This window comes from Mya arenaria, chromosome 16 (assembly GCF_026914265.1).
Source record: "Mya arenaria isolate MELC-2E11 chromosome 16, ASM2691426v1".
Lineage (NCBI taxonomy): Eukaryota > Metazoa > Mollusca > Bivalvia > Myida > Myidae > Mya > Mya arenaria.
In genome coordinates this window covers 4172047-4196918 of record NC_069137.1, presented here as the reverse complement: position 1 = coordinate 4196918, position 24872 = coordinate 4172047, and the positions used below count along the sequence as shown (strand labels likewise).

General features: G+C 35.9%; 1 long non-coding RNA gene across 1 annotated transcript; it reads left to right on the top strand.

The window, feature by feature from the left end:
• Window positions 1-4286: 4286 nt before the first annotated feature.
• LOC128222046 (uncharacterized) lies at window positions 4287-6206 on the top strand. Its single transcript, XR_008259059.1, has 3 exons — window positions 4287-4592; window positions 4935-5340; window positions 5584-6206. It is a non-coding gene; the product is annotated as an uncharacterized LOC128222046 (long non-coding RNA).
• Window positions 6207-24872: the final 18666 nt, after the last annotated feature.

The window sequence follows — 24872 nt, the reverse complement described above, 5'->3', positions numbered from 1 at the left end:
TCGGCATTTTTAAATGGTGCCATCGCATGGTATTTTATTGTACAGCCGAGCTTTGATTCAGTGTCATGAGTTATTTAGAAAATGGAAATAAAACCCTGTAACACTAAGTGGCTACTTCTTGCTTTGAGTCAACTGCCCAATAAGACTCGCTAATTCAACCTTTCTGTATGCATGTTTCAAGAAATAGAACAGCATACGTCAGGATTTCTTTCACTTACTTATGCCAAAGCTCGTGCGATGCAGTCGAAACCAGACGCGCCCCAAAATGGTCCTCGGTGATGCTGTATTTCCAGTCACTACAAGCTCCGGGACGATAGCCGATACCTGCAGTAGAAAACGGTATTAAATGGCCGAGTGAACGACAGATGAACCAGTTACAATCAGAATGATATAGAACGAGCCGTAACGTTCAGGTGAGTAAAAAAGTGTATTTTTAAAAGATAGTTGTTAATGATTTGTAATATCAAGGTAATTTGCGACATTCTGGACTTTACGAAACGATTCTAAGCAAAAAAACAACATACTGATTGAAATTTTTTTTTTTCGTGTTTTGCGTTAAATAAATTGAATGCTTTTTAAAATGCATTTCTATGTTTCTCAAAATTGAACGCACCAGCACTATTGCATTCGTTGATATTACAGCTCGATGCTACTTTCATGCCAATCGTTTGGATTGTTTTCTGTTTACAGAGCCCTGGATGTTTTGGATCGATTTCAATTGAAACATTGATCGTTTTTTTTCGTAAGATATTTTTATGGTTGTGTTTTGTTTGCATAGTTTTTTTATGCCAGACTATTCAAATTATTATGTATCGTGGTGTTTACTTATAAGCTCAATGACAGGTTTTGAGAAAAAACACAACTTCTCTTTCTTTTTGCCATGACTTGTACAATGATGGAACAGGTGACCAAATTTTGCATTACGTTACAAAGGAGTCTAACAACGATTTATTATAACATATTGTAGAGCCCTCTAAAAGCCTATGATAACAGTTAACTAATTCATACTACGTATTTACTTCTTGGCCATTTTGTAATACTCTAAAAACGTATTGGTACCTCTAAGCGATTGAAACGTGTTATTGACAAGCCAGCCCAATTCATAACTGAAATATAAAACAAAACAAGTGATGTTTAGATAAGTGCCAAAGTTTTATTATCAATTTTAACTAGTGTTTGTTTCATGTTTTGCTAGTAAAGAGATATAGATAGTTTATCTTTATACACGTTTAATAAGCCACTAGGCCTATGAGAGAAAACAGCAGCATACACGAATAACATTTAGAAATGACATAGCAAGTGCAGCATGTTGGGATGTTTTCAGAAACGAGCTATAGAATTTATAATGATTTGAGACAAGGTGAAATTCCACATGATAGAGATGCTAGTATACCTACGGATACGTACAGTGCTAACATAATGCAACATAGAAATTTGAGTAAAGTTAACATTTACACATTTTACATAACACATTTCAAGGACAAAAATATCATCCTTTTAAACCATACAAATCAATCAATAAACGTTGGTCTATCCTTCTTATTCCTTCTGAAGCATTTGGTTAATGAAGAAGCCTGCTTGTTATAGCAATCGAAAGGAAAAATACAAAACAAAAACAAAACATTGAAAATCTTCTCGAAATTGCTTGCTCGAAGGTGACTCTCTATCATTTTTCTTATATTGCATAGTTGTTCTCTATTATTTAGTTGCATATCGTGTTTCTGCCAAGCCTTCTGTTTAATTGTTCTTCATAAACTTAATTAAAATAAAAAAGTTAACATTTGTTTTCCAAACTTGCGGTGTATAGAGCTGAGATACAACACTCTGTGCAGGTGACAATTAACTTCTTTAGCAGTAGTTTGTTTCTCATGCAACCATATGTTCCTTCCTACATTTATATCAACCATAAACTCCCGAAGTGAATACATTTGTTTCAGATACAAATAACTACCTTGACAATGGTTTGCTTCCCTGTTAACTATCACATTTCCTAGCAACAGGGTACCTTCACAGAGACAACTTACTCGCTAGGCAACTGCATTATGTCTAGGAACTAATGACTTATTAAGCAACCACTGTAGTCAGGTAAGCGATCAAAGACACTAATGGCACTCTTGTACTTTTGATTATGTTGTTTCAGTAGTTGCAAACACCAACACTACAACAGACGCGAAAGCCAAATGTATGCTAGAGTAAGAGTCTTGGTACACAAATAGAGTTTCGTGGTAACACGTTAGTTGTTTGTAAATATATTGAACGTTAACGAGTAAATTTTCAAATTATTTAACATGACTTCGACGACAATGGCGCATCAACAATAAGCTCACATTATTACAGAACCTGTGAACCGAGAACAAGTTTAAACCGTAAAAGGAAGTCGACATTACTTTGTGAACATCATTGCTACGTCGAAGTTGTAAATCGCCTTAAGGTTTTTTTTGTTTCCCCAGTCCTTGAAGGCAGGCAATACAGAGTCCGTTAAGAACATTCGGCGACCATCGACATCGTTATCTTCTAGATTGTCCTCGACGTACGGAGCGTCCGTAGATCTCTAAAGTTTATAAATGATTTGCTGTTATATATATTCGTTTCGGATATTTGTTTTAGTTATTACCATAAATGTAAGACAAAATCTCTACAATTCTTGGGACAGACTTGTTCCTATCATAAGAATATTTGCGATATATATCCTACCTCATTTTGTTAAAAAAACTGATAAATGCCTGTACTGCAAAATAACCCAAATAATTTAACAACGATACATTAGTGTGTGCTACTTACTGTGGCGATATATATGCCCGCGTATATAAGGGTAATGCTATACCCTGAACCCGTCACTGAGTTGTAGCGAATGCTCATCTGAAATAGGCAATTTCAACTTTAAAATACATTCGTCATATCTTTGAAATAATTAGCAAAGCATGACGGGCACATGCGTGGTCAGACGAGTTGAACAACACCTTCATTTGCGCGAAAGGTACCTTCTAGTTCTTACATCCACATGCCATTAAATAAACATACATATTAAGTGTTTTGCCTCAGTGACTAATCATATGTTATACTAAGTTGTATTGTTTGCCTTGTACGATATGGTAAGGTACTAGTATTAAGAAGACCAATACAAATTCAAACTTGCTGTTCAGAGCGAAATGCCCCCCATATGTCTTCACATTAACTAGTGCGCATATGTTAGCTGCGCAAGGACTCACTCAATAAAATCAGATATGAATAAAGTGGACAACTTGTTTTTGTTTCTAAACGATATGGCGGTTTTGAAATCTGGTTGCGCTCTGGATAATATGAAGGCATTTAATAGGCATTTAGCATTGAACACTAGCGTTTAATTACCCTTTTGTGTTGTTTTTGATGCGCCAAAGCTGCCGACCTTGTTGTTTAGACCTACCCACCCCCCCCCCCCCAAAAAAAACAAAAAAAAAAAAAACAACAACAACAACAAACTACTCCATAGCTTCCATTGATATTATTTGCTGGCTATTTCTTTAAAACTGTTGGTACGGATGTTTGCATGTATTGAAGCATTTAACCGGAACTCCCTTGTTGTCGTAATAATGTGAACTTGTGTCATATATATAAATTTTATAGTGTTATTTTGCATAACCAGTTCAGTATTTCTAAGGACCATTTTGAGACATAAGTATTATTTAAGTCATTTGAAATATTTAAATAATCATGTCAATGACGTTTCAAACATTTGTGAAGGAGAATTTCTTTACGGTATTGAAATGTTTATGAAATGGTATGTAACCATCATTTGTTAGCTATTCTTTATGTCTTTGGATGCGTTAAATGCATGTACATGATGTTTTTTGGTTCACACAATTCAATTGTTATACTTTTTTTTCATACAAGCAATACTTTAAAAAATCTGTATTACACTCATGTCAAACATAAATAATTACATGAGGACAACTTAGATTGGACAACGATGTCATTTAGTGCTTAATACTAATAATACTGTTTAAAGTCGTATATGTATGAAATTCGTATGTTAGGCCACACCAAATTAATGTTTAGTTCCTCGGATTTTTGCCAAAAAAAATTGGAGCGAGCGAGCGAAAAAAAAATATTTTTTTTTTTTGTCAGTTTTCATAAAAACCGAAGCGAGCGAAGAGCGAAAAATATATTTTTCCTTATATTCAATATAAATAAGAAAGATTGTTCATCATAATTGCCCTTAAACCCATTTTAATTCCATCTTGAACTGAACCTCTAATTGACCTTACGACAGCGGCTTCTAAGCCACGCCCCCTGATATCAAGGGAGCGAACTCTGTCTATGTCCGTCAAACAAACGAGGAAGTAATGGCGTCTCGCGTCGTTTCGCTTTCCGATATTCCTGACAAATTATCATAAATGTGACATTACAATGCGAAAAAAATAGAAGTCAAAGGAATTTGTAACTGGCTGCTACATCGGTAGGCTCGATATATCTTTAGAAAATGACGATATCTAACATTGACGGGGTGAAATCTATCCAAGTCAGAGAAAATCGGATAGCCGCCATGTTGTCAACATTGACATCGATACAAAGGAAAAGCGTGTGTGTGACGGATACTGTAAATGCAAACAAGGGTAAGTTTAACTTTTAATAACACCGGTCCTTCTTACAGTATTGTTGAAACAAAGATTAAATCATCGCACAATATGAGTAAATCATAAATGGCCCGAATGGGGAACCCGGAAGTGACATTAAATAACAGTTACATGCCAGCTATACAGTATTACCTTGTATTCTATAGTATGAGCAGAAATGGTTTATTGGAGTTATGCATAAAAAGTTTCAGTTCTAAGCGATTGAACACTCCCCCTTATGAATAATAATGTAATAGTTGACAAGTGACAATTGTGGGTGATACCAATCTCTAACTTTTGCATTGCTCAAACATTCACATGCTTTGATTTTTGTTCTTACAGAAATTTTGGAACATGTTCACACACTCTGGCTGTAAAAGAAGACATGGGAGGAAAATTGCCCCCGGTGTGGGGCTCGAACTCACAACCACCAGAACACTAGCCCGGCGCTCTAACCAACTAAGCTGACCGGGCAGCTGGTTCTAACCCACACACACTACCCTCCCCCCATTTACCGGTTAAGGCTGGTGGAGGGTCTCCTGCTATTTACCGTTGACACCATTAAAGTATTCTGATTGATGGAGATAAGGAAGTCCCCTTATAATTGTCTTCAACAAGCCTACCGCAACAGGGGACCTAGCATAAGACCGGAAACCGCCCCCCCCCCCCACACACACACGATATTTGCCAGTCCAGGCAATGTCAACCGCAAGAGAAAACCAGTGATGACAAGTTTTACAAATAATCGGTAGGACCTATTTTAAAGCTTTTTATAACATTCAGTTTTACTTTGCTGTACAAAAGTAATGGACTATTTGTCCAGAGAAAAACAACAACCAAAAAACATTAGCTATTATCTTGTCAATATTTCATTATGATATACATGTAGAAAGCAAACATCAACGGCAGTAGCATTTACAGCTAGTATTAAAATATTTAACAATACATGTAACTGATTTATTTTAATGTTGGCATCTTTTATTTATTTCAGGAAAGTGTGGTCTTTTGAAGAGAGTTCTTGAAGTTGTTCAGCATGTTGTTTTGATGGATTCTTGGAAGGATGTACCTCTATGATGTTAGCTTCAGTTCTGGATTATAACACCAGTTGTTGCATATTTAATATTAGATTTATTAAATACATTGTTGTTTTGCAAACATTACTTAAACTTTGATATTTCTTTGGTGTTTATGTATGATATTGTAGATGAATATCTCTTTATTGCAATGGCAAATATATTTTAAAATATATAGCATTAGCAGAAGTTATTTTTCACTGTTAAAGCTGCACTTTCACAGATTGATCACTTTGACAACTTACACAGGATTTGATTGCATTTATCATATTTTGGCTCGGAGAAGTTTGCTTTGTGATTTATATATAAGTTCTTAATTTAAAGAATGTCAAAATAAGCCGATTCTGAGACAAAAAGTGTCAAACTAGAATTCTGTGAGAGTGCAACTTTAAGAATACTGTTAATCGAGTGTGCATGTGATCCGGACTCTGAACATTGGATGAACTATCATTAAATATTGTAGAATTACGTAAATGGCCCAAAATATAAGAATAACAATGAAAATATGTACATGTTTGACTTGTTCTTTATTCATAATAAGTCTAAGTCTTTACAGCACATGTTTGGCGGAATCAAGTTCTAATGAACATAATAATTGATTTAAATGTGCAATGAAATAAATTGTTTTATACAGAAAATGATACCTTAACGATTCAGACCGATCTGTTCTCGTTTTTTTTTGGTGGCTCAAATATTTATCTGAGTTTTGGAGGAGGCCTAGCTGGTGTGAGCTGGTCAAATACATTAGCTGCTCGAGGGTCAGGGTTTTCTTGATTGGATTTCTCGTCGACAAAGTGCTGATATGAAAATAAGAAATCTATGAAATGTGTCGGAATGACAGCTACAAAAGCCATTGTTTACATAGGAACCATACGAGTAGATGAGATTCGGAAGCATGCGATGGTTCGGACAAAAATTTAGTTGTAAGATATTTCCTGATTTACTTTGAAAGCAAAGCAGTTTATAAAAACTACATAACGGTATCAACAAAAGTACCTCTATCTTGAATGAAATCAATCGTGTCCATGTTGAACCTGATATTAAATGGCCATTAATGCCGATTTGACAACACAAGCCAATGCATAATGTACGATGTTTATAGTTTAAAAATAGTAACACTTATTTAGGTCATGCACGGACAATTTCAGTATTAAATAAATTTTGAGCGGATTGAAATAAGTAGTTTTGTTCAAAAAAATACTTTTGTACAGACGTATAGATGTTTCGCCTTTGAACGATCTTTCAAAATTTCCAAGTTCAGCTGTTGATGAGGTCTTCCACAGAGTCTGATTCAGCACTTGCATTTTTCTAAATAACTCGCTGGTTTCGAATACGGAACGAATTGGAAGCCATCTTTAGTCGGCCTGGCTACCTTGTATCCGAATTACAAGTGCCATGACAACACCTTTTTACCATAATACTTAAAAAGGCGAGGAATTGCCAGCGCATGTATATGACGGACTCTGGTCAGTTTGACGGACAAAATGGCGGATAGCAACACGGCTTATCAGCCCTGCATTCTGATTGGCTGATAGGACCTGTCAATCAAATCCTGTCGTAAGGTCAATTGACATTGGGAAAATGTCGGAATACATACTATTTATTCATCCGTGTTTAGTACAAACATTATATGGATAAATCTAATTTCTTATTTATTAAAACGTATTTTAATATGACGACCATTCATAATAATAAATAACCCTGCTTTAAGTGAAAAATTTGAAACGACTTGTATAAATCTACCTGAATAAGTTTAATATCATATGCAACTGTATTTAGACAGAACTTAGGATTTGTAAAAATGATCACTTACACAGGCATCATCAAACATCAGACTCCAGATAACATAGACAAATTTTGTTTTTATTATCACAGGAAATGCAATGACATGTGCTTATTAAAACAAAAAGAACAAGGTTATTTTTCAGAGTACTTTTTTTGGTTATTTAGATGTCTTTATGCACTGTCCAATTGTATATGCCCCCACCCCTAAGTCCGGAATAGCGGGGACTTTGACTTCCGGTCTCTCAAAAGCCGGGTAAAATACCCGACCTGCAGGGACACACTGCTGGTAAAATCCCTGCCAAATGGCCCCGCAACCCCGAATACCTATGTGAGGCCAATTCCAGACTATTTTCAATATGAAGACAAAACCACATTCACTAGGCACTGCGGGCCACCTGAAAGGTAAAAACAGAGCCCATTGCCTCTGCTGTTCCCGGTATACCCCTGGAATAAGGGCGAGGGGTGTGCGGGGCAGTGGTTACAATTGACAAGTGCATTACAATCCCGGATAATGCTGCAAATAAAAACAAAATATAAGGTGATTAACTTATGCTTACTTACGTTGAAGTATATCCAGACCAGTGTTTATATCGCTATTTGTGGAAAGATATTTGTTCAAAACCGTTGTTTTGTCAGAATTTGATCAAAAATGACCTTGATGCATCAATTTGGACAAAACAATGACTCATGTTCCAGTTAAGTTGACGTGTCATCGTCGTAACGAGGTTAATTTTTGTCCCTTGTATTATGACTTGAATAAAATAGTACTAAGTTGATCATTCCGATTTCCACTCAAAACGAGTCACTAATTACGCAATATAATCGCTACCATATACACAGATACACATGCTTTATTGCATAATGATTGCTTTAAATAATGATCCTTTAGTGCATGAGACCATCAACAATGACTTCAAGCATGCTCAAAACATATTTATTGTCAAAAATAAGATTTATTTTCTAAACTTCGAGCCACATTGTTTATACCGGAAGCGGCCATTTTGATTGAATTTATTGAAACCCATGCTAAACCGATCGATATACAGTATGAAAACACTACGCATCGGTAACCTCCCTTTACAAAAACAGGAAAACTAGCGTAGAAAAATTATACTTGATTTATTTTTAGCCTTTTAATAAATTATTACCGGAAAAAAATCTGCTTGGCGATCAAAATGGAGGTGCAGGCGCACAAAAAAAATAAACATATTTTTTTTACATTTTCAAAAAATAGGAGCGGTAAATCCGCGGAACGAAATATCAATTTGGTGTGGCCTTACCATGAAAAAAGGGAGATTTAAATATATTTACGGAATAAAAGGAATATAGTGGATTGCCTTGTCACAAAAACTGTGTCAGGTACTAACATAACGTTTCAATAAGTAACAAACGGTAAAAGGAAACTCAATATACTTGCTTAAATTAAACAAATTGAGAGAAATGTACGCTGGTTGGCTAACGTTTTGTATACACTGTTCACAAATAAAGCTAAATTTGTCGTTGAAATAGTCTAAACTACAAAAACATAATTAATCAAATTCCTTAAAAATGACATTGTCAACAAGAAAACAAACTTGTAATACTCTGAGATCGTTATATGTATTTAAAGTTAGCCCTTCGCTTAAGAAAACAAGGTAACTGAATATGTGTTATCAAATCAACATTACATTAAATAGTGTGCTACTATTATACAAAAACACTATGAGCTTGCTGTGAATCGTATTTTGTGGTTGAATTTTGTTTTCAAAAAAAAGATGGAATAATTGAATTTTCAAATCTTGCAAAACATAAGCATTGGCTCCAGCTCGAAATTTGTTATAACATTTCATATATACTCAGGTTACCGGTGACAGTTATTCAGGTGTGTAGTGAGGATCATACATTTTAATTAATTTCTGATAGGTAAGTTATTTTCCCATACCTCACAAATAGTACACTTATTTTCTAAGTATTGACTTGAACCTTGTAATTATGTTACCATTGATGGTCATGTGAGTACTAATTTCAACCAGATAAATAAAATAACTCGTAAATATGTATTCATCCGGAAACCTTACTGCGAGAGCCCGTCGAAGATAGTGGCTTGTTCATATTATGAATGATGATTCAAAATGTTTGACTCTGCTTGCATCTAATTTGAGAAAGATATAGCAATTAATGAAATGTTTCTAATCGAAGGTCACGATTTAACCTCATAGTTTCTAAAAATTAAACATGATTCGTTTATTATATGATCAAATTGGTTATATAAATACAACGAATGAGTTTTGATGTTCAGTATACTGTAAACAAATAAATCATACATTGTACTTAGGTGAAAAACCTGTCAAAATTGCTCTGACATCATTTTGGATGTAATCAGTTTCTTTATTATTTTCTTGAAATGAAGCCAGACGGATATATGAACCAATACAAATATACCGATACCGATACACATGTTGAGTTTAATGATGTTAATGGCTTTATATAAAGTACTGTAACTATCCAACAGTAACTTGCACTGTTATCATGCTATATTTCAGTCAAGTGATCGAATGAATTAATTATATATGCACTTACCGAATTCAGGGTTTATCAGGAAGTCTGTTCCAGTCGGACTGGTTTCTTCAATTTCCGTAAAAGTATGGCCGGTGCAGGTAGATGCAGGTGGCTGCACGAGCAACTCTCGATTTCCATGCTGGTAGGTTCCGAACTTAGGGGATTGGAGAGACATACATAAATAAGTAATCAATGGTAACTGAATCCATGATTTCTAGTTTATTTACATTTCAAACGTAAACTCACGATAAACCAGACATCAACGAATTTGGATTAAGTTCAGCGGATAAAGTTTGCAATGTGCTTTGCGTTGTTTTTCCAAATAGTTTCGTTATATACACAACATAAATTAATCAAAGCGCTAGTCTGAAAGGATAATTGTTTCTCTGGTAAGGAAGGAGTGCCGTCCCAAAGGTCGTTTCAGCGCCCCGGCACTTAGCCTCTTTACATCAAGCTCCATCCTAAGGTACTTAAAGTGCTTTGATCTATATCTGTTCAGTCTCTGGATATTTATGCATAACTAGGCAGATGCCTGTTTTATAAGAATCAGATGAAAAGTTTAATAATAGAATAATCACTATTATTTAAATCAGGAAATACGCGCATGACGAAAATTAGTCATCATGAAAACATTAAACAGTACGATGATGATTATAAAATGAACAAATGTAAAGAAACACTGAAACCCTCTTACAAACAGAAACGTGTCCGAGTCAGTATCGCCGGACTGCCAAACGATGAATGCTGCTTTGTTTGAAACGTCCATATAGAATGCGGCGGCCTTCAACAATACATATAATTAAATCAAGAAATAAAGGTCACAAAATTATTTACAACGGTACGTAACTTAAGGTCTAAGGTGCATTGTCACGATGCAAGCAAACCCAAATTTCAAGCAATAACACAATGACATCGTGCAAAGTTATAAGCGCCCATGTGTAACGCCGTTATGATGGCCTCTCCGGACATTTTTTTCAAATATAATTAATGTACTACTTAACCTACTCAGGTGTTGTTATATATTATAGAAGTTATGTTAACTTATGAACTAATGACATTTTTATAAAACCGAAAATGCTTTATATGCAGAATAGTTTGGCTTATTTTGATTATTGACATGGTACGTGACAAAACTTTTGGGCAAACATGCCCTATCACACTTTTTATGGTTAAACGTATATATAGCTAATATAGCATGCTAGGGCAGGATATGATAGGACGGTACGTTAACATGTTATGGCTAAACGTATATATAGCAAATATAGCATGCTAAGGCAGGATATGATAGGACGGTACGTTGACATGTTATGGCTAAATGTATATATAGCAAATATAGCATGCTAAGGCAGGATATGATAGGACGTTACGTTAGCATGTTATGGTTTAATGTATATATAGCAAATATAGCATGCTAGGTCAGGACATGATAGGACGGTACGTTAACATGTTATGGCTAAACGTATATATAGCAAATATAGCATGCTAAGGCAGGATATGATAGGACGTTACGTTAGCATGTTATGGCTAAATGTATATATAGCAAATATAGCATGCTAGGGCAGGATATGATAGGACGGTACGTTAACATGTTATGGCTAAATGTATATAAAGCAAATATAGCATGCTAGGTCAGGACATGATGGTTATGGCTAAATGTATATATAGCAAATATAGCATGCTAGGGCAGGATATGATGGGACGGTACGTTAACATGTTATGGCTAAACGTATATATAGCTAATATAGCATGCTAGGGCAGGATTTGATAGGACGGTACGTTAACATGTTATGGCTAAACGTATATTTAGCAAATATAGCATGCTAGGTCAGGATATGATAGGACGGTACGTTAACATGTTATGGCTAAATGTATATATAGCAAAAATAGCATGCTAGGTCAGGATATGATAGGACGGTACGTTGACATGTTATGGCTAAATGTATATTTAGCAAAAATAGCATGCTAGGTCAGGACATGATAGGACGGTACGCTAACATGTTATGGCTAAATGTATCTATAGCAAAAATAGCATGCTAGGGCAGGATATGATAGGACGGTACGTTAACATGTTATGGCTAAACGTATATATAGCTAATATAGCATGCTAGGGCAGGGTATGATAGGACGGTACGTTAACATGTTATGGCTAAACGTATATATAGCTAATATAGCATGCTAGGGCAGGATTTGATAGGACGGTACGTTAACATGTTATGGCTAAACGTATATATAGCAAAAATAGCATGCTAGGTCAGGATATGATAGGACTTTACGTTAACATGTTATGGCTAAACGTATATATAGTTCATATAGCATGCTAGGGCAGGATATGATAGGACGGTACGTTGACATTTTATGGTTAAACGTATATATAGCTAATATAGCATGCTACGGCAGGATATTATAGGACGGTACGTTAACATATTATGGTTAAACGTATATATAGCTAATATAACATGCTAGGGCAGGATATGATAGGACGGTACGTTGACATGTTATAACTAAATGTATATATATAGCAAATTTAGCATGCTAGGGAAGGATATAATAGGGCGGTATGTTGACATGGTATGGCTAAACGTGTATATAGCTAATATAGCATGCTAGGGAAGGATATGATAGGACAGTACGTTGACATGGTATGGCTAAACGTATATATAGCTAATATAGCATGCTAGGGCAGGAATATACTGGATAACCAAGACTGCGCTTCAAGACATAGTCGACACAGAATCAAACGGCATTAGATTCGTTTTCTACAGCTAACACAATTGGCTGTTCCAAGCAAAACATATCGATGTTTGTTCTGTTTCTTCATAAGGCGTACTGTGTACCATCCTTGTGACTTCAAAATGCTGTTACAAAATGAAAACCGCGTGCTAACATAGTGCCCCATATCTTTAACATGTCTCGTTTATCTCCCTTGATCAACAGCGCATCTTAAAACAATAGCCAATTTGAACACAAAAAAACGTCCTAACAAAATACAAATATATAAGCTTTTTATGTTATCTTCGTCATGAATCAGTTAGTGATGTCAATAGTATATTATGTAACAGTTACCCTTAAATAATAACATGATGGATAAGGGAACCGATTATGACTTGTTAATTTATCCAATATTAAAAAAACAAACATGTTCTGAATGAATAATTAAAAACATAAACTTGACGATTATTGTTTCTTTTAGTGTAACATTGTAATATAGTTCATCAAGTAGGCACCAAAATCTTTAAATTCTGATTTGGACGTACTAACGAACAACGTGTAGCATATAACTATCTAGGTAGCTGTAGTGTTATAATAAGTATTGAACGAGATGAAATGATAGGAATAGGTAACTGGCTTAGAAGGACATTGTCAAAAACATAAGGAAACAGGAGTTATACTCGTGGGACATATACTTTGTTTATTTTTGTTAAATGTTGAATTTTGTCAAGTACAATGTTTATGAGTCTTCTTTAATATACACCAACCTTGCTGTGCCCCGATTCTGATGTGAGGAAATCGCATTGCATCCGTCCGCTCATGATACAGCAAGTAAAGCATTAATAGCATAAGAGGTCCCATCATCCAACCTCTACACTATCTGGCTAAATGTGTACTGAATAGTATTTCAGAAAGGTGTGAGTGCCGTTTCACAGAATCTAGTAGTCCTAGAAAATCGCATCGGTCTTCTTTCTATTAAAACAAATAAGACTGCATATTAATGTGTTACAACAATTGACTATTTTGGAATAACAGAAAAAGTCAATATTTTACTTTTTTGATCAGCCTAAACTAGCTCCACAAAACGTAAACACAGTTCAGAGTTTTAAATATATTTAAATAGGTTCTTTTTCACGAAATAGAGCAAATGTGTTACGACTAAAATAAAATACTAAACGGTTTAAAGCTATATCTAATTATCAATACATCAAAGCAAGATCAAAGACCTAAAACCCAATCAAGCTCAAACTAAACATGTTTTGTGATTGTATGTGTAATTATTATTCATGCCAGAAAATAGCTCATTCGGCTTATGTATCTAGAAACCTGATCCAATCAGATTTGATCGTTTTAGAATAATATCGCACCAAGATTGTGATTATTATGTTTCATAGAAACACGGTTTAATATAATATAATAGTTCTAGCAAGCTTCATTGCGACATAATTGCAATACGATTTTAATCGACCATATATCATATATACAGACACCCAACGTACACGACTTGCCTACCGTTTATAGAGACACCCTATGTACACAACTTGCCTTCCGTTTATACAGACACCCCATGTACACGATTTGTCCACTATGTTAACAGACAACCCATGTACACGACTTGCCTACCATGTATACAGACATTTCATGTACACGATTTGCATACCATATATACAGACACCCTATGTACACGATTTTCCTACCATGTATACAGTCACTTCTTGTACATTAGTTGTTTAACATTTATACAGACACGTCTTGTACCTGATATATATATATCACTTATACATACACTCAAAGAACCTGATTAATTTACCGTTTATACTGACGAACCTTGTACATGACTTGTTTACCACATATAGGGAAACTCCTTGTATCTGACTTGTTTACTATTTATACAGAAACTCCATGTACCTGAGTTGTTTACCATGTTTACATGGACTGCCTGTATAAATGGTAAACATGACAGGTACAAGGAGATTCTATTTATATGGAAAACAAGACAAGTACACTGAGTTTCTGTAGCAGTGGTAATGAGACAAGTACAAGGAGTGTCTATATACATGGTAAAAAAGTCAAGTACAAATAGTTTCTGTATAAATGGTAAACAATTCAGGTACAAGGAGTGTCTGTATACATGGTAAACAAGTCAGGTACAAGGAGTGTCTGTATACATGGTAAACTAGTCAGGTACATGGAGTGTCTGTATATATGGTGAACAAGTTAGGTACAAGGAGTGTCTGCATACATGGTACATAGGGTGTCTGTATAAATGGTAGACAAATCGTGTACATGGGGTGTATGAAAACTTGGTAGGCAAATTGTGAACATAAGGTGTCTGTATACATGGCGGGCAAATCGTGTACATGGAGTGTCTATATAAATGGAAAGCAAGCCATGTACATAGGGTGTCTGTATAAATGATAGGCAAGTCGTTTATATGGGGTGTCTCTATTCATGGTCGGCAAGTCGTGCACATGGTGTATATGTCTACATGGTTGGCAAGTACATGTAGCGTCTGTATGAATGGTAAACATAACAGGTACACGGAGTGTATATGTCGTAAGCAAGTAATATACATTGAGATTATGTATCAGTGGTGAATAAGTCAGTTACAAGGAGTGTTTGTATAAGTGGTAAACAAGTAAGGTACAAGGAGTGTTTGCATAAGTGGTAAACAAATCAGGTACAAGGAATGTTTGCATAAGTGGTAAACAAGTCTGGTACATGGAGTGTCTGTATACGAGGTAAACAAATCATGTACTTGGAGTACCTGCATAACTGGTATAAAAGTCAGGAAAAAGAAGTGTCTGTATAAATGGTAAACAAGTCTGATACAAGAAGTGTCTGTATAAATGGTAAACAAGTCAGATACAAGAAGTGTCTGTATATATGGTAAACGAGTCAGGTACATGGAGTGTCTGTATAAGTGTTTAACAAGTCAGCTACAAGAAGTGTCCGTGTAAGTGGTAAGCTAGTCAGATACATGAAGTGTCTCTAGAAGTGGTAAGCAAGAAAGATACAAGGAGTGTCTGTATAAATGGTAAATAGGACAGAAACAAGTAGTGTCCCTATAAGTTGTAGGAAAGTCAGACACATGGAATGTCTGTATAAGTGGTAAACAAGTCAGATACATGGAGTGACTGTATCAGTCGCAAACAAGTCAGATAAAAGGAATGTCTGTATAGGTGGTAAATAAGTCAGATACAAGGAATGTTTATATAGGTGGTAATCAAATCAGATACATTGTATGTCTATTTAAGTGGTTAATAAGTCAGGTACACTGAGTGTCCATGTAAGTTGTAAGTAAGTCAGATACATGGAGTGTCTATATATCTATAGGCAAATCAGATACAATGAATGTCTGTATAAGTGGTAAACTGGTCAGATACAAGCATTGTCTGTATAAGTGGCAAACATGTCAGGTACATGAAATGTCTGTATAAGTGGTAATCGAATCAGAAAAATGGAGTGTCCATATAAGTAGTTATTAAGTCAAGTGCATTGAATGTCTATAAAAGTGTACACAAGTTGGATACAAGAAGTGTCCCTTTAAGTGGTAAACAAGTCAGATAAAATAAGTGTCTGTATAAATGGTAAACAAGTCAGACATGGAGTTTCTGAATAAATGGTAAACAGGTGATGATCAAGGAAAATCTGCACAAATGGTAAACAGGTCATGATCAAGGAGAATCTGCATAAATGGTAAACAGGTCATGCTCAAGGAAAATCTGCACAAATGGTAAACAAATTATGATCAAGGAGAATCTGTATTAATGGTTAACAGTTTATGATCAAGAAGAATCTGCGTAAATGGTGAACAGGTCTTGATCAATGAGAATCTGCATAAATGGTAAACAGGTCATGATCAATTAATATCTGCATAAATGGTAAACAGGTCATGCTCAATGAGAATCTGTATAAATGGTTAACAGCTCAGGATCAAGGAGAATCTGTATAAATGGCAAACAGGTCGTGTACAAGAAGTGTCAGTATAAGGGGGAAACAAGATAGGAGCTATAGAGATAAATATAGTGTTGTTTTTTTTCTAAAATGGTGTTAATACAAAGAGAGGGAACATTAGACGCAGAGAGCTTTCAACGTTCCAAGCACATTTAGCTCCCCAGCCTACACCGAGTAACTATATGTATCAGAACGCAACACATTAAGCTCCCACCAGCCGAGTAGGTCTCTTTACCAGAACGCAACAAATTCAGCTCCCACCAGCCGAGTAGCTCTCTTTACCAGAACGCAACACATTGAGCTCCCACCAGCCGAGTAGCTCTCTTTGCCAAAACGCTGCACATTGATCTCCCACCAGCCGAGTAGCTCTCTTTACTAGAACGCAACACATTGAGCTCCCACCAGCCAAGTAGCTCTCTTTACCAGAACGCTGCACATTGATCTCCCACCAGCCGAGTAGCTCTCTTTACCAGAACGCAACACATTGAGCTCCCACCAGCCGAGTAGCTCTCTTTACCAGAACGCAACACATTGAGCTCCCACTAGCCGAGTAGCTCTCTTTACCAGAAAGCAACACATTTAATGTGCTAGGAGACTCATATCATGAAATAATAATTTTTAAACTGTAAAGGGGGCATTATATTCCAATGAGATAACATTTAAATTGATTTAAGGACTAATTTGTGTTACAAGAATTCATTTGAAACGGCACGGACAAGCCAAATAATCGAAAAATCAACTCCCTGAATACCATTTTATAGCCTCCTATAGAAAACAACCAAATCAATACTAGTAAAATGATATCATTTTGGAAGACTCATAGAAGCACTTGGATAACCGATTAATACATGCATCCAGTACTTGTAAAAGCAAAGTTTGTATAGATTTTAACATGCTTGACACAAATAGAGCCTACAAACGTGGTCGAAAAACTAAGATAAAACTCTCCTTCTGGGGAAAACTCAGAAAGCTTTGCCCGTCTGGCATCCAGTATTACGAGATGTGTTTCGTACCACTTGATATCAGGCCTTATTACCAATAAGCTATTTAACAAAGATGTTAAGAAAACATATTATTTACATGATTCATGTTTTTGTTATATATCAAGTGTTTTATATATTCGTGCGTATAAATCACTCGTGTTTATAAAACGCGACCTTGCAATTCATCCATTATAAACAAGGGAAATTATTTTCCTTCTAATTCGTTTTACTCAAACGTAGAAAATTATAGTTTTTAGATAGCGAATAGCAAAAACTCTATTTAATATAACCAGGGTTGTTTGACGCACGAAAATGGAGCTAGTATTCTATGAATACCTGCTCAGGTTGCTCAGGTGCACCGAAAGATCGGCCCGCGTTATCTTGATTTATTTACGTTAGCTTATAGAAAACCAACTCGGTCGTATTGTGATACCCTGAGTGCATGCTCGTTTATGACAAAGGCGATAAGGTGACATTTAATGCATTAAGCAATTCAGCAGTTTAGACAGATTTTAAATTTAAAAAATAAAAAATAGCTTATTTACATGTTCATGGAGAATGATTTTTTTACCATGACCATGACATTATCGTCTGAACATTGCGACAAAACGTGCTAAGTTAAGTAAATATGATAGTAATTGAGTTGAAGTAAACGTACACGTACATATGATAATTTATGGTCTTCTAAAATATCTTTAATGCAAGTTTCACATATTCCCTGCACCTAACTTGCGCATGAACATATACTGCGATTACAGACTATGCATTTGAATTATTAAACACAACTATAAATGAAGTTATATATATATATATATATATGTATGGATCATGCATTATAAAGGACCTACTGCGTACACTCCCTTATACTACCTTGAACAATAACATTTTGAACTCGATTTAATTCGTTCATTTTTTAAAATATAGCTTTGATAGTATAAAAAATATATTTTCTTAAAAAATTATTATATCAATTTTCTTAAACTTCTCTTGAGACATTTAATGGAGTATCTAGCACTCAACATGATCGTAGGCAGATAAAATCATTGGTACTCAGACTTAAACCCTTAAATGTACCTTTTGTGTAGTAAATCACAACTATAAATGAAGTTATATATGTATGAATCATGCATTATAAAGGACCTACTGTGTACACTCCCTTATACTACCTTGAACAATAACATTTTAAACTAGATTTCATTCGTTCTAATTTTTAAAATATAGCTTTGATAGTATAAACATTTACATGCACAGAAGCGACAATTACACGTTCACGTGTCCGTCACCTTTCATCGAACATTTACATGCACAGAAGCGACACGTTCACGTGTCCGTCACCTTTTATGGAACATTTAAATGCACAGAAGCGACACGTTCAAGTGTCCATCACCTTTCATGGGACATTTACATGCACGAGAAGCTACACGTACACGATCACGTGTCCGTCACCTTTCATGGAACATTTACATGCACAGAAGCGACACGTTCACGTGTCCGTCACCTTTCATGGGACATTTACATGTACAGAAGCGACACGTTCAAGTGTCCATCACCTTTCATGGGACATTTACATGTACAGAAGCGACACGTTCATGTGTCCGTCACCTTTCATGGGACATTTACATGTACAGAAGCGACACGTTCAAGTGTCCATCACCTTTCATGGGACATTTACATGTACAGAAGCGACACGTTCATGTGTCCGTCACCTTTCATGGGACATTTACATGTACAGAAGCGACACGTTCATGTGTCCGTCACCTTTCATGGAACATTTACCTGCACAGAAGCGACACTGACACGTACACGTGTCCGTCACCTTTCATGGAACATTTACCTGCACAGAAGCGACACGTTCACGTGTCCGTCACCTTTCATGGAACATTTACATGTACAGAAGCGACACGTTCATGTGTCCGTCACCTTTCATGGAATATTTACATGCACAGAAGCGACACGTTCACGTGTCCGTCACCTGTCATGGAACATTTACCTGCACGAGAAGTTACACGTACACGATCACGTGTCCGTCACCTTTCATGGAATATTTACCTGTACAGAAGCGACACATACACGTTCACGTGTCCGTCACCATTCATGGAACATTTACATGTACAGAAGCGACACGTACATGTTCATGTGTCCGTCACCTTTCATGGAACATTTATCTGCACAGAAGCGACACATACACGTTCACGTGTCCGTCACCATTTATGTAGCATTTACCTGCACAAAAGCGACACGTTAATGTGTCCGTCACCTTTCATGGAACATTTATCTGCACAGAAGCAACACGTACACGTTCACGTGTCCGTCACCTTTCATGGAACATTTATCTGCACAGAAGCGACACATACACGTTCAAGTGTCCGTCACCATTTATGTAGCATTTACCTGCACAGAAGCGACACGTTCACGTGTCCGTCACCTTTCATGGAACATTTATCTGCACAGAAGCGACACGTTCACGTGTCCGTCACCTTTCATGGAACATTTATCTGCACAGAAGCGACACGTTCACGTGTCCGTCACCTTTCATGGAACATTTATCTGCACAGAAGCGACACGTACAAGTGTACGTGCCCGTCCTATTTCGTGGAATATTTACCTGCATGGGAAGCTGTAAGTTGATGTTCTCGTGCACTTCGTGCTAAATGGAACATTTACATGCACAGGAAGCTACACGTACAAGTTCACGTGAATGTCGTGCTTCATGCAACATTTGCCTACACGGGAATTTACATTTTCAAATTCACGTGCACGTCATGTTTCGCACTCTCTCTTAAACCGAGTAAAAACTTCAAGCTCTGACTTTCGCGTTGTATCTAATATTGTACATAATACATGTAATATCTGTTTGCACGAAGCGTATCAAATTCTTAAAGTTTCCCAAAATCGAGGTATATATTTTGATCTTCTTTTTTTTGGAAAAAAGGTTTAAACATTTATGGCTACAGAAATGATATCGTCTTATTAAACATATGGCTGTTTTATTTGCCACGACGTTAATAAGCATATTATTATTTTACTTTGAAATCAAACATGTTTGACCAAGATCATCAGATCATAAGTTAAATATATAAATTTGAAAATTTCAAAAAAGTATCTTCCATATCTCATCATGTAAAACAAACATTTGTTCAGACTAACCTAAACATAACTTATATGACTCATTTTTTATTTTCGTATTGGTTTAAATGTTTTAAATTGAATTTTAAATTTGGTGTATACTATTTAGAATTAAAATATATGTCAATAGTTAGAAAACAGTCGTACGTACGTACATTGTCATATAAACTAATTCTAATCCTCTTGTCTCCTGCAAACGAATCAGAGAAAGCAAAATGTATTCATTACTCAGGTCGATCTTTTAAAAAAAAGGCAAGGGGCTGTATTAGTCATACTTGGGTAAAATCGGGGATCTCCCTTGAACATTAGGCCGTACTTTATTAAGTTTATTGCTGTTAGCTTTCTGAAGGTTAAACAATCTCATATTTCATATGATTGTGAGATACAACTGTCACATCAATACAACCGAAAGAAATGCACAAAAGTCATCAGAGGTTTTTCAAACCGTGCTTTACAAGTTTAGATCTGATACAGTAAGAAGAAGTTTGAATGTTGAATAATGACTAACTCTTTGTTATGCATCTAGAGAAATCAAAACAATCCCTACAGAACGTTATCACTCTTCATTGTCGCTTGACGTCTTGTCTCGACAATATCTATTAGACTATTACCCACCCTTGGTAGGTTGCAGGGGAACATCCACCCTATTCATATCAACATAAACAACTGATTTCCACGTGTTTGCGTTAATTTTATATTACACACCCTTGGTAGTTTGCAGGGAAACAAACGCCCCATTCCTATCAACACAACCTATTGATTTCCACGTGTGTGCGTTCACTGTTTATTACATACCCTTGGTAGTTTGCAGGGGAACATTCACCCTATTCCTATCAACACAAACAATTGATTTCAACGTGTGTGCGTTTATTTTCTTTTACACACCATTGGTAGTTTGCAAGGGAACATCCACCCTATTCCTATCAACACAACCTATTGATTTCTACGTGTATATTCATTTTTTTATTACACAACCTTGGTAATTTGCAGGGGAACATACACCCTATTCCTATCAACAAAACCAATTGATTTCCACGTTTGTACGTTCATTTTCTATTACGAACCCTTGGTAGTTTGCAGGTGAACATCCACCCTATTCCTATCAACAAAACAAATTGATTTCCACGTTTGTGCGTTCATTTTCTATTGCGAACCCTTGGTAGTTTGCAGGTTAACATCCGCCATATTTCTATCAACACAACCAATTGATTTCCACGTTTGTGCGTTTATTGTCTATTACACACCTTTGGTAGTTTGCAGGGGAACATCAACCCTAATCCTATCAACACAACCTATTGATGTCCACGTATGTGCGTTCATTATCTATTACACACCCTTGGTAGTTTGCAGGGGAACACAGGCCCTATTCCTATCAACTAAACCAACTGATTTCCACGTTTGTGCGTTCATTTTATATTACACACCCTTGGTAGTTTGCATGGGAACATGCGTCCTATTCCTATCAACACAACCAATTGATTTCCACGTTGTACGTTCTTTTTCTATTACACACCTTTGGTAGGTTGCAGGGGAACATCAACCCTATTCCTATCAACACAACCAATTGATTTCAACGTGTGTGCGTTCATTTTCTATTACACACCCTTGGTAGTTTGCAGGGGAACATACGCCCTATTCCTATCAACACAACCAATTGATTTCCACGATTGTGCGTTCATTTTCTATTACACACCCTTGGTAGTTTGCAGGGGAACATACGCCCTATTCCTATCAACACAACCAATTGATTTCAACGTGTGTGCGTTCATTTTCTATTACACACCCTTGGTAGTTTGCAGGGGAACATACGCCCTATTACTATCAACACTGCCAATTGATTTCAACGTTTGTGCGTTCATTTACTATTACACACCCTTGGTAGTTTGCAGGGGAACATACGCCCTATTCCTATCAACACAACCAATTGATTTCCACGATTGTGCGTTCATTTTCTATTACACACTTTGTAAGTTGCAGAGAAACATACGCCCTATTCCTATCAACACAACCAATTGATTTCAACATGTGTGTGCGTTCATTTTCTATTACACAACCTTGGTAGTTGCAGGGGAACATACGCCTCATTCCTATCAACACAACCTATTGATTTCAACGTGTGTGCGTTCATTATCTATAACACCCTTGGTAGTTTGCAGGGGAACATACGTCCTATTCCTATCAACACAACCAATTAATTTCAACGTTTGTGCGTTCATTATCTATTACACACCCTTGGTAGTTTGCAGGGGAACATACACCCTATTCCTATCATTACAACCTATTGATTTTCACGTGTGTGCGCTCATTTTCTATTACACACCCTTGGTAGTTTGCAGGGGAACATATGCCCTATTCCTATCAACACAACCAATTTATTTCAATGTTTATGCGTTCAATATATATATATATATATATATATATATATATACACCATTGGTTCTTTGCAGGAAAACATGCACCCTACTCACTTTGACAGATGTTTGTCCAAATTTTAACACTTTGACAATTGTTTGTCCAAAATTTAACTGTTTGACAGATGTTTGTACAAAATGTTTAAACTGAAGTATTGATTTATTGACAATCTTTAAAGGGGCTGTCTCACGTATGATAAAATAGAGAAAAAAAATGAAAATTGTCGAAAAACTGACAAACTTTTTTTGGTGCCAATCTGTGACACAGTCCCTTTAACAATGTAAAGGTTTAGTAACCGTACACTGTTTTGTTTCGACCAGCGGCAGGTTTTTCTTATCGTTCCAAAATGGCAACCCCATTTTTTTTAAATAAATTCATTGTATGCTAGTGTGTTTCTCAGGTTTGTTTTTGTACATTGTTTTGTCAGTGTCCGGTGGGCCAATGTTCGACTACTCGGCTTGTTGCACTTCATTTGCTACATTTGCCTTCATCCTTTTCAATGTCAGTTTTACTTCCTTTCTTTTTGGAAGTAAACTATGTATTGTGTAATTCAGAAATTCTGTAGTGAATTTGTTCCTTGCTTGCAGTTTAAGACATATCATGGACAATTTGGCCGCTTCAAAACCTTGGTGATTGGTAAAACAGTCTATCAATTTTAAAACTCAGGCCGAACGTTTACAATAACAATTTAAAAGGCCTTTGCAAAATATAAATAAGGTCTTTATTCGTAAAGAAATGCATTGACAAATACAGCGGTTGGAATGTTATGCCTTTATTCATTTAATCTGCAATTACATTATTTGAAGTCGGATATGCTTTTCGTGAAACTTGATATTGTCATGGATAAATATTACTCTGATTTTGTTTAAATAAAGAAAGACCAGGCTTACAGATACGCCTTAATATAACATATATTTATTGCATAAACAAAATAATTAGATAATAACCCATCGTCTTGGATGTTTAAAGAGGCTGTTTAAAAATACATTAAATGTTTTACGTCACAATCCCATCTATGCATTATCAATTAATCGACATATTACTTCTTTAAAAATTATTTAAAGCCAAGTTATTTTGCTTTAATGTTGCATTCTAGGCATATATAGTTTTATGTAAAACTAACATACCAGTGGTTCGTGTTCAGATTAATTTACGTTTTGTTACTTATTCACAAAAATACCGAGTCAGAAATCACATTTGAGACATGCCAATGCCGTTGCTACACTGAGGCACACCTCATCTGAAAAGAAACCATCGAGGCGGAATATCTATATTTGAAAAAAAAGAACTCAATAGTCTAGATATAGGACACATGCAAAATCTTAACTCCACACAAACACATCAAATAAAGGAAGCATTTCTAGATGACTTGCCGAACCCATTTTTAACAGGAAGTATTGCGATGAACCTTGTTAAACAAAATATGTACCAAAATTAGCAAGCATGTGAAGAAGTCTTTTTCCCAACATTTCAAGAATATTCAAATTAATTATTTGGCTGCCTGTTGGTTCTTGCACTTGTCAAAGGAGTTTCAGATCACTGAGGCGGCTTAAGACCTGAAGTCGGATACCAATGGCAGCCTCACCACTTAAAATGGTTTGGCACTTGCAATCGCCCACAGGAACAACATTTATGTTAACCCTAAACACATTCTTAAGTTGTGGGACGCCGCAGGACACCATCGCATAGCATTGGCA